Below are 11,994 nucleotides of genomic sequence, written 5' to 3'. Positions count from 1 at the left end.
ATGAGCGAGGAGGAAGAAGGCGTGGGTAGAAAAAGGTTAAACCTTATCCCTTTATAAGGGCAGCCAAAACTATGCGCCCCCACTAGCCTAGTAAAACTCACTTATCCCCCAAGCGCCGTAATCGATGGCGCGGTTGGGTTACCCACGCCCGTATTGATGAGAATCCCGTAATAAGGGGGACACGATCTTTGCTTTGACAAGACGTGTCAAGAAACTGCCTCGCGTTATGTGCGGGGCTAGTTAAAGGAAACAGTTCGAATAATCACCGGGCCATGGCATAATGTCATGTTGCCAAAACGTGTCAGCAAATTAGATTTGTGGAAATATTATTCTCTCTACGGTGGTATGTGGAACTTATTTTGCAGGGTCGGACACTATCCTTGTATTCAAATTCTTCCGTGGTATATTCGGAGGAGGAACCCGCCTTGCAATGCCGAAGACAACACTGCGCGGTGGACTCATCGTCATTGAAGCCTGGTTCAGGGGCTACTGAGGGAGTCCTGGATTAGGGGGTCTCCGGACGGCCGTACTATATCCTTTAGCCGAACTGTTGGACTATGAAGATACAAGATTGAAGACTTCGTCTCGTATCCGGATGGGACTCTACTTGGCATGGAAGGCAAGCTAGGCAATACGGATATGTATATCTCTTCCTTTGTAACCGACCTTGTGTAACCCTAGCCCCTTCCGGTGTCTATATAAACCGGAGGGGTTTAGTCCGTAGGACAACATACAATCATACCATAGGCTAGCTTCTAGGGTTTAGCCTCTCCGATCTCGTGGTAGATCAACTCTTGTAATACTCATATCATCAAGAATAAATCAAGCAGGATGTAGGGTTTTACCTCCATCAAGAGGGTCGGAACCTGGGTAAAACATCGTGTCCCCTGCCTCCTGTTACCATCCGCCTTAGACGCACAGTTCAGGACCCCCTACCCGAGATCCGCCGGTTTTGACACCGACACTTACCATCTTTATGTCAATAATTTCATGAGAATTGCACCACCTCTTATGGATTCTTGCCGCGGTGATACTTCTTGCCATCATTATTCTTTCCTCAGTTTCCTTGTTATTGTAACCGGAATGCCGAGAAGTGTACTGTGATGCGCGAAATCAATACTCCTAGCAACCTTGTTGCTTGGTAGTTAATGGACAACACTCTCATTCTTATTGTGCTGGTTATTAAATCATCATCCTAAGATTGATTGTGCTACGTAGTCCTTATTTCTAGTGCACTCTTCGATCAATGAGTTAGGATTTTGTCAAACCCTTGCTCTGTTGATCATATCGTCTTGCCCTGAAAAGCAAGATTGTTCTCGAGCTTAGTAACATATCGGTGGTTCGTGATTTTATGAATATCTTCTCAGAGGTATCACCAGGTTGTCACCTGACTGCTATGTTGAATTCGTGATCAAGTTGGTTTCTTGTAGCCACCCTTTTCTCCAAGAATCTGTGTTGGATACCCCTGAGCTAGTTGGTTAAGCTTAACAACTTGGAGAGTTGGAAGATAAAAGCTTGTCCGACCACGCTCATCCCTAAGGGATATCTTGTATCTGTGTTGTAGGATGATATCTTCATCGATTGATCCAAGAGATCAATTGTCGGCGCTATTGTCTTATCAATCCTTTGATTTGAGTGTGGGCTATCGTCAAATCAAATCAGAACCAACGATGTTCGTAATGTTGTCTTACTCATGGTTGTATCCTCGAGCATACATCATTACATCTTTTGGGTCTGACCAATGCTATCACCTTGTTCACATAGTTGTGGAATTCCATCTTCCTGGAAGTATCGATGATTTGTTGTTGAGCCCATTGACAATATTTTCATCGTGTCCATGATTCATGTCCAACATCTAAGTAGTGTTGGAAACTTTTATAATTATTATCTTCATGTTCCGTTCATGAAGCATATGTTCGGATGAGAGAAGTGACTTCCTCTAATTCATGTGCATTTGATGCAAGTTACCGCCGTGAACTCGAGAAAGTCAATGTTGCTTCCCCTAGAATCATCCCAAGTTAGTCATGCATGTGCGAAGTATACTTTGGTTTGTGAGATTAGCTACCTTCATTCCATATGTGTTTCCTAGCACACCAAGCCACTGATACGTCCATTTTGCATCATGCTTTTATATCGATATTTATTGCATTATGGCCTGTTATTACACATTATGTCACAATACTTATGCCTATTCTCTCTTATTTTACAAGGTTTACATAAAGAGGGAGAATGCCGGCAGCTGGGATTCTGGGCTGGAAAAGGAGCAAATATTAGAGACCTATTCTGCACAGCTCCAAAAGTCCTGAAACTTCACGGAAGCTATTTCCAGAATATATAAAAAATACTGAGCGCAAGAAGTTCCAGAGGGGGGCCACACCCTAGCCATGAGGGTGGGGGCGCGCCCTACCACCCTGGGCACGCCCCCCGGCCTCGTGGACCCCCTGGTGGCCCTCCGATGACCATCTTCTTCTATATGGAGTCTTTCGTCGAGGAAAAAATCTTAAGCAAGCTTTCGGGATGAGACTCCGCCGCCACGAGGCGGAACCAATCTAGGGCTCTGGCAAAGCTGTTCTGCCGAGGAAACTTCCCTCCGGGAGGGTGAAATCATCACCATCGTCATCACAAACGATCCTCTCATCGGGAGGGGGTCAATCTCCATCAACATCTTCACCAGAACCATCTCATCCCAAACCCTAGTTCATCTCTTGTATCCAAACCTCAGATTGGTACCTGTGGGTTGCTAGTAGTGTTGATTACTCCTTGTAGTTGATGCTAGTTGGTTTACTTGGTGGAATATCATATGTTCAGATCCATTATGTATATTAATACCCCTCTGATTATGAACGTGAATATGCTTTGTGAGTAGTTACGTTTGTTCCTGAGGACATGGGAGAAGTCTTGCTATTAGTAGTCATGTGAATTTGGTATCCGTTCGATATTTTGATGAGATGTATGTTGTCATCCCTCTAGTGGTGTCATGTGAACATCGACTACATGACACTTCACCATTTTTTGGGCCTAGAGGGAGGCATTGGGAAGTAATAAGTAGATGATGGGTTGCTAGAGTGAAAGAAGCTTAAACCCTAGTTTATGTGTTGCTTCGTAAGGGGCTGATTTGGATCCATATGTTTCATGCTATGGTTAGGTTTACCTTAATACTTATGTTGTAGTTGCAGATGCTTGCAATAGGGGTTAATCATAAGTGGGATGCTTGTCCAAGTAGGGACAGTACCCAAGCACCGGTCCACCCACATATCAGATTATCAAAGTACCGAACGTGAATCATATGATCGTGATGAAAACTAGCTTCACAATAATTCCCATGTGTCCTCGGGAGCGCTTTCCTTCATATAAGAGTTTGTACAGGCCTGTCCTTTGCTACAAAAAGGACTGGGCCATCTTGATGCACCTTATTTACTTTTATTACTTGCTACTCCTTACCAATTACCTTATTACAAAACTATCTGTTACCAATAATTTCAGTGCTTGCAGAGAATACCTTGCTGAAAACCGCTTATCATTTCCTTCTGCTCCTCGTTGGGTTCGACACTTTTACTTATCGAAAGGACTACGATAGATCCCCTATACTTGTGGGTCATCAAGACTCTTTTCTGGTGCCATTGTCGGGGAGTGAAGCGCCTTTGGTAGGTGGAATTTGGTAAGGAAAATTTTATATAGTGTGCTGAAATTTACTGTCACTTGTTACTATGGAAAGTAATCCTTTGAGGGGCTTGTTCGGGGTATCTTCACCCAGACCGGTAGAGCAAATAGTTCCTCCTCAACCTACTCAACCTACTGAAAATGAAAATGTTAACTTTGATATTCCTTCGGGTATGATAGAGATACTACTATCTACTCCTTTTGCAGGAGATGGAACATTGCATCCCGACTTACATTTAGTCTATATAGATGAAGTTTGTGGATTATTTAAGCTTGCAGGTATGCCCAATGATGTTATCAAGAAGAAGGTCTTCCCTTTATCTTTGAAGGGAGATGCATTGACATGGTATAGGCTATGTCACTACTAGGGAAAACCCTAGTAGTAGCGTGGGTTTAAATCCCACTAGTAGCGCGGGCAGCCGCGCTACCAATAAGGCGCTACAGCTATTACTTAGCAGTAGCGCGTGTGACAAGCGCTAATGCTAAGACACATAGCGGCAGCGCTTGTTCTATCCCGCGCTGCTGCTAATCTAGCTAGTTGTAGCATGTTTCTTATCCATCACTACTAGTACTCTTTTTTTTCATTTTTAGTGTATTTATACGATGTTATACAAATTTTGGTACAATACCAATTATGAGGTTTATATCATTATGTCCATAACAGTGTGTCAAATGAAGGTGGATTAGGTTCAAGTGGAGGCAATATGTGGTGCATGTCAAAAGTATACTACTAATCCAAACTTGATCTAGTTTGGACTAGTAGTACTTTCGATGTGCACCACATGTTGCCTCCACTTGAATCTAATCCGCCAGCACAAGCTATTTAATCATCATCATAGTCATTACCACCAACAATATTTATTTAATCACCATAGTCATAGTGTAGCACATCATCATCTTCAAACTCATTCTAGCTAGCTAATCACCACCAACACTAGCTGCGATAGCTATCTAATCACCACCAACACTAGCTAATAATAATCATCATAGTCATTACCATGAACACTAGCTATTTAATCATCATAGTCATAGTGTAGCACATCATCATCTTCAAACTCATTTCTAGCTAGCTAATCACTCCTGCTACTCTCTCTCCGGTAAAATAACATAAAACATGTATAGCACTCCTCCTTCATCAAGTTGGAGCATGCAGATGAACCTGTCACCTAATTGTGGGTTGCGCTTTTGATTGCTGCCCCCTAGTACTTCTCTGTGATCATTCAGAATTTTGCTCCAGTCTTTCACTATTAAGCATTCCTCGCTATTAGAAATCCTGAATGCACTAAAGTGCATTGTAGGATATCTTTGTCATAAGCTAACAATATTCATGGTACCTTTAGTCTCGATCCAATCAGGCACAACATTCATCGGGAGTCCCTGTTGAAGAACATTGTATAGTAACATACTTAGCAATGAAGTTTAGCTTAAAAGTAATGTATGCAAAAGATGAACTGAGGACAAATAGTAAAAATCTTACCATCTTTCCTAAATAGATGTGACCTTAGTTCAGTACAAACACTATTGGTCATACGTTTTCAGTACTAACATTTCTAAGTGCGGGAAGAAAATTTGTCTTGACAGTATCAAGGTCCTGAAGCCATGAAACATAATGACTTAGCTCCTCGCAGTTTAGTTCAGCCCCGGGACAGTAGTAGGTCCTGTCTACCAAGCGTTGGTCATGTTTGCTTGAACGGAAATAAGCTGACAATAGAAATTAGTTGTCAGCTATTTTTGAATAAACAATATCAAAGACATAAATATGGTTAAGAAACTCACATAATGGTATAACTACAGGCATCTGCACATCGACCCAGATGTCGGTATTACCTTGAATATCATCTTCCGGACGAATATCAAAGGTGATAACCATATCAGGCTCAAATGCATAAGTCTTGCATGGTGCTCGCCAAGTTTTGTATCCAAAATAGGTGTAGTCGTCTTCGTTGTATAATTTTGCGTGGAAAACATAACCATGCTCGGTCTTCAAGTAAACTTTCTTTACCTCCATAGTACGACTGAAACCTATCTTATCCAAGACAAAAACTCTTGCATGGCAGGGGATACGCTAGTAGAATAGTAAAAAATTAAATTATAAGTTGAAGCAAATGAAGGAGATGTCATGCTTAATTACGAAAAAAAGACTTGCCGTTGTGACTTACTGTATCCACTTCGAAGTTCTCGTCCAGCTTGATGCTGAAGCGCCTATCATCATCTAGGAAGATTCCGTCGCACAGGCCGCGCTCGTCTTCGCAGTACTTGCAAATACCGAAATCCTTTTCGTCGTCAGACATTTCCTATGTTCATAGTTGAAACATTAATTGAAAATCGATCGAAGACAACTACCAGGATACTCAACACACAAATCCGGGACACTCGATATTTCCTACATATTCTGGCACAAGTCATGCCAAAATTCACGGAAAAATCCGGCATGACCTTTGCTAAAATAGGACATATCGAGCGCCTAAAATTTGCCGGAACGGAAATGAATCAACACTCCAGCAAAACATAGGCCACTCAGAGGTGTAACCTGCAAACATGACCGGCCACTTGGGCAAGCACATATCCTATTTGAGCAACACAATATATACACTTCACAATATCTTATAGGACTCATATTGACATGAGCATTCAATAACCAAAACCAAATCATAAAATAAGTAAGTATTCAAATTAGCATGCATTCAATAAGCAAAAGTAAATCATCTCATGCGTCCGTACATCATCGAATATTATCACTAATACATCCCGAATAGTATCATACATATAAGATCACTAATACAACTAAAACCCTAGCGCACGACGGGTATCGACGCGGGCGGTGGACACCCACAGAGAAGGAACCATCACAGGATCATAGCTCCAGTGAGATCCCTGGAGAACCTGCCAGGTATTGGAGAACCTGTGCTCCAACGCAAACAAGTAGCGACGGACGTGCGCGTCCTCCTCACTGACACGGTGACGCACCACCTCCGCGGGGTCCTCGAGCCTCTGGACCATCACTGGCCCACGCGACAGCCACCAAGGAAGGTTCGGGTCAACGACGGGCTGACTCCTCACCAACCTGCGCCCCCCGGTAGGTAGCGCCTCCCAGTACCACCCCGGCGGAGCCCAGTCCCGGACATGACCCATCTGGTGACGCAGGTGTCCTCTGCTGACTCGACGACGAGGATGCAGGATAGGCATCGTCGACGTCAATGCGGGAATAATTGCTTTAACTAGTAAACTAGTTCTATTAATTTTCGTACTAAAAATAAAATAGTTGTATTAACTTAACTAGTTCAATTAAGCACTTACTATGAATAAAAATAAACTAGTTTTTACTAAAAATAAACTAGTTCAACTAGTTATATTAATTTTCTTACTAATTCTATTAAACACTTACTAAAATCAGTAAAAAAAACTAGTTAGATGAACTCTAAAATTTAACCCTAACCGATGAACTCTAAAATTTAATGAACCCTAACTAATTTGATGAACTCTAAAATTTAACCCTAACTAATTTGATGAAATCTAAAATTTAATGAACCCTAACTAATTTGATGAACTCTAAAATTTAACCCTAACTAATTTGATGAACTCTAAAATTTAACCCTAACTAATTCGATGAACTCTAAAACTAATTCTATTTAACAACTACTGTCATAATTAGCATCTAATTTGATGAACCCTAACTAATTAGATGAACTCTGAAATTTAACCCTAAGAACCCTAGCTAGGCAGAGGTAAGGGAGGAGGAGGAGGGCGTGCTCACCTCTGGCGCCGACAGAGTTAGGGAGAGGGGCACGCGGTGTCGAGGTCGGGGACGGGGTCGGGGTCGGGGCGGCGGGCGCATGGCGGAGGGCGGCGATGTAGGGGGGCGTCGAGGTCGGGGTCGGGGGCGGCGTCGAGGTCGCGGTCGGGGCGGGGGCAGCGTCGAGGGTGTGCGGAGAGCGACGGGTCGCGCGCGGTGGCTGACGGCGATGCAGGGCGGTGACAGTGGAGGAGTAGGGATTTGGGGGAAGTGGCCGTGGGGGAAGAACGAACCGCGCGGTTAAGTTAAAAGTAGCAGTAGCGCGTTCCAGGAAGTGCGCTTCAGCTACGGTAGCTATAGTGTGTTTCTTAACAAGCTCTACCGCTATTCCTTCTCTTTTTTATTTGCTTTCCATTTAATTTTATTTTCGTTAGCAGCAGCGCCTTTGTTCGTAAACGCGTTGCTACAAAACAAGTAGCGGTAGTGCGGTTCTACGTAGATCGCTACTACTATGTGTAGCCTATCGGCTAAGCCGTGGGAATTTTAGTAGTAGCGCTTTTGTACTCGGGCGCGCTACTGCTATAACTGTATCTGTAGTGCGGTTTAAAACACCGCGCTGCTGCTAATTAGCACCAACTTGCGTTTTTAGTCCGCGCTACTGCTAATGTTCTGTGTATAAGGTTTTCCCTAGTAGTGTGTGATGATATGGGATCATGGGACTATAAGCGATTGAAATTGGAATTTCATTAGAAGTTTTATCCTATGCACCTTGTTCATCGTGATCGTAATTATATATATATATATAATTTTTGGCCTCGCGAAGGAGAAAGCATCGCTCAAGATTGGGGGAGGCTTAAGTCAATGTTATATTCATGCCCCACTCATGAGCTCTCAAGAGAAATGATTATTCAAAATTTTTATGCCTGGCTTTCTAACAACAATCACTCCATGCTCGATACTTCTTGTACTGGTTCCTGTATGATGAAGACTATTGAATACAAATGGAATTTATTGGAGAGAATTAAATGCAACTCTGAAGATTGGAATCTCGACGAAGGTAAGGAGTCAGGTATAACACCTAATTTTGATTGTGTTAAATCTTTTATGGATACCGATGTTTTCCGTAAATTTAGCACTAAATATGGACTTGACTCTGAGATAGTAGCTTCTTTCTGTGAATCCTTTGCTACTCATGTTGATCTCCCTAAGGAGAAGTGGTTTAAATATAATCCTCCCATTGAAGTAAAATTAGTTGCGCCTATTAAATTTGAAGAAAAAACTATCACTTATAATGATCCTATTGTTCCTACTGCTTATGTTGAGAAACCACCTTTCCCTGTTAGAATAAAGAATCATGTTAAAGCTTCAACTGTGGTCAACAAAAGTAATATTAAGACACCTAAACCCTCTGAGCAAGTTAAAGTTGAACCTAATGTTGCTATGGTTAAAGATCTCTTGGCCGATAATATTGATGGGAAGGTTATTTACTTCTATGATGAGACTACTAGAATTGCTAAACCTGGTGCTAAAGATAAACATAGACCTGTCGTAGGCATGCCTGTTATTTCTGTTAAAATAGGAGATCATTGTTATCATGGCTTGTGTGATATGGGTGCTAGTGCTAGTGCAATACCTATTTCCTTATACAAAGAAATTATGCATGATATTGCACCAGCTGAAATAGAAGGCATTGATGTTACCATTAAGCTTGCTAATAGAGATACTATTTCACCAATTGGGATTGTTAGAGACGTTGAAGTCTTGTGTGGGAAGGCTAAATATCCTGCTGATTTTCTTGTTCTTGGTTCCCCTCAAGATAGCTTTTGTCCCATTATATTTGGTAGACCCTTCTTGAATACTGTTAATGCTAAGATAGACTGCAATAAGGATATTGTTTGTGTTGGTTTAGAGGATATGTCTCATGAGTTTAATTTTTCTAAATTTCATAGACAACCCCATGATAAAGAATTGCCTAGTAAATATGAAATTATTGGTGTTGCTTCTATCGCCGTGCCTCCTACTGATCCATTAGAACAATATTTGCTAGACCATGAGAATGATATGTTTATGAATGAAAGAAGGGAAATAGATGAGGTATTCTTTAAATGGGGACCTATTCTGGAACACAATTTGCCTGTTGAAATCCTAGGGGATCCTCCTCCACCCAAGGGTGATCCCGTGTTTGAGCTTAAACCATTACCTGATACTCTTAAATGTGCTTATCTTGATGAAAAGAAAATGTATCATGTTATTATTGGTGCTAACCTTTCAGAGAAGGAGGAAGAGAAATTATTGAAAACTCTGAAGAAGCATTGTGCTGCTATTGGATATACTCTTGATGATCTTAAGGGCATTAGTCCCACTCTATGTCAACACAAAATAAATTTGGAGGAAGACGCCAAACCAGTTATTGATCATCAACGACGGCTGAATCCTAAGATGAAAGAAGTGGTAAGAAAAGAAATATTAAAGCTCCTTGAGGCAGATATAATTTATCCCATTGCTGATAGTCAGTGGGTAAGTCATGTTCATTGTGTCCCCAAGAAGGGAGGTATTACTGTTGTTCCTAATGATAAAGATGAATTGATCCCGCAAAGAATTATTACAGGTTATAGGATGGTAATTGATTTCCACAAATTAAATAAGGCTACTAAAAAAGATCATTACCCTTTGCCTTTTATTGATCAAATGCTAGAAATATTATACAAACATACACATTTTCGCTTTCTAGATGGTTACTCTGGCTTCTCTCAAATACCTGTGTCAGCTGATGATCAATCAAAGACCACTTTTACTTGCCCTTTCGGTACTTTTTCTTGTAGACGTATGCCTTTTGGTTTATGTAATGCACCTGCTATCTTTCAAAGATGCATGATGGCTATATTCTCTGACTTTTGTGAAAAGATATGTGAGGTATTCATGGATGATTTCTTATGGATCCTCTTTCGATGATTGCTTGAGCAACCTTGATCGAGTTTTGCAGAGATGTGAAGAAACTAATCTTGTTCTGAATTGGGAGAAATGCCACTTTATGGTTAACGAAGGTATTGTCTTGGGGCATAAAATTTCTGAAAGAGGTATTGAAGTTGATAAAGCTAAAGTTGATGCTATTGAAAATATGTCATGTCCCAAGGACATTAAAGGTACAAGAAGCTTCCTCGATCAAGCCGGTTTTTATAGGAGGTTCATTAAGGACTTCTCAAAAATTTCTCGGCCTCTGACTAATATATTAAAAAAAAAATATTCCTTTTGTCTTTGATGATGATTGTGTAGAAGCATTTGAAATACTTAAGAAAGCATTGATTTCTGCACCTATTGTTTAGCCACCTGATTGGAATTTACCCTTTGAAATTATGTGTGATGCTAGTGATTATGTTGTAGGTGTTGTTCTAGGGCAAATAGTTGATAAGAAATTAAATGTTATTCAATATGCTAGTAAAACTCTAGACAATGCCCAGAGAAATTATGCTACTACTGAAAAGGAGTTCTTAGCAGTTGTATTTGCTTGTGATAAGTTCAGACCTTATATTGTTGATTCTAAAGTAACTATTCACACTGATCATGCTGCTATTAAATACCTTATGGAAAAGAAAGATGCTAAACCTAGACTTATTAGATGGGTTCTCTTGCTACAAGAATTTGATTTGCATATTATTGATAGAAAGGGAGTTGAGAACCCCATTGTAGACAACTTGTCTAGGTTAGAAAATGTTCTTGATGACCCACTACCTATTGATGATAGCTTTCCTGATGAACAATTTCATAAATGCTTCTCGAACTGCTCCATGGTATGCTGATTATGCTAATTATATTGTTGCTAAATTTATACCACCTAGTTTCACATACCGGCGAAAGAAAAAGTTCTTCTATGATTTGAGACATTACTTTTGGGATGACCCACATCTTTATAAAGTAGTAGGTGGTGTTATTAGATGTTGTGTACCTGAGCATGAATAGGAACAAATCCTACGCAAGTGTCACTCTGAGGCTTATGGAGGACACCATGCTGGAGATAGAACTGCACACAAGGTATTGCAATCCGATTTTTATTGGCCTACTCTCTTCAAGGATGCCCGTAAGTTTGTCCTGTCTTGTGATGAATGTCAAAGAATTGATAATATTAGTAGACGTCAAGAAATGCCTATGAATTATTCACTTGTTATTGAACCATTTGATGTTTGGGGCTTTGACTATATGGGACCTTTTCCTTCCTCTAATGGGCATACACATATTTTAGTTGTTGTTGATTATGTTACTAAGTGGGTAGAAGCTATTCCAACTAGTAGTGTTGATCATAACACCTCTATTAAGATGCTTAAAGAAGTTATTTTCCCGAGGTTTGGAGTCCCTAGATATTTAATGGCTGATGATGGTTCACATTTTAGTCATTTTTGCTAAGTATGACGTTAATCATAGAATTGCATCTCCTTATCACCCACAGTCTAGCCGTCAAGTAGAATTGACTAACAAAGAGCTCAAATTAATTTTGCAAAAGACTGTTAATAGATCTAGAAAGAATTGGTCCAAGAAACTTGATGATGCATTAAGGTCCTATAGAACTGCATATAAAAATCCTATGGGTATGTCTCTGTATAAAATGG

This window comes from Triticum urartu, chromosome 7, assembly GCF_003073215.2.
Source record: "Triticum urartu cultivar G1812 chromosome 7, Tu2.1, whole genome shotgun sequence".
Classification (NCBI taxonomy): domain Eukaryota; kingdom Viridiplantae; phylum Streptophyta; class Magnoliopsida; order Poales; family Poaceae; genus Triticum; species Triticum urartu.
This window is presented reverse-complemented; position numbering follows the sequence as displayed.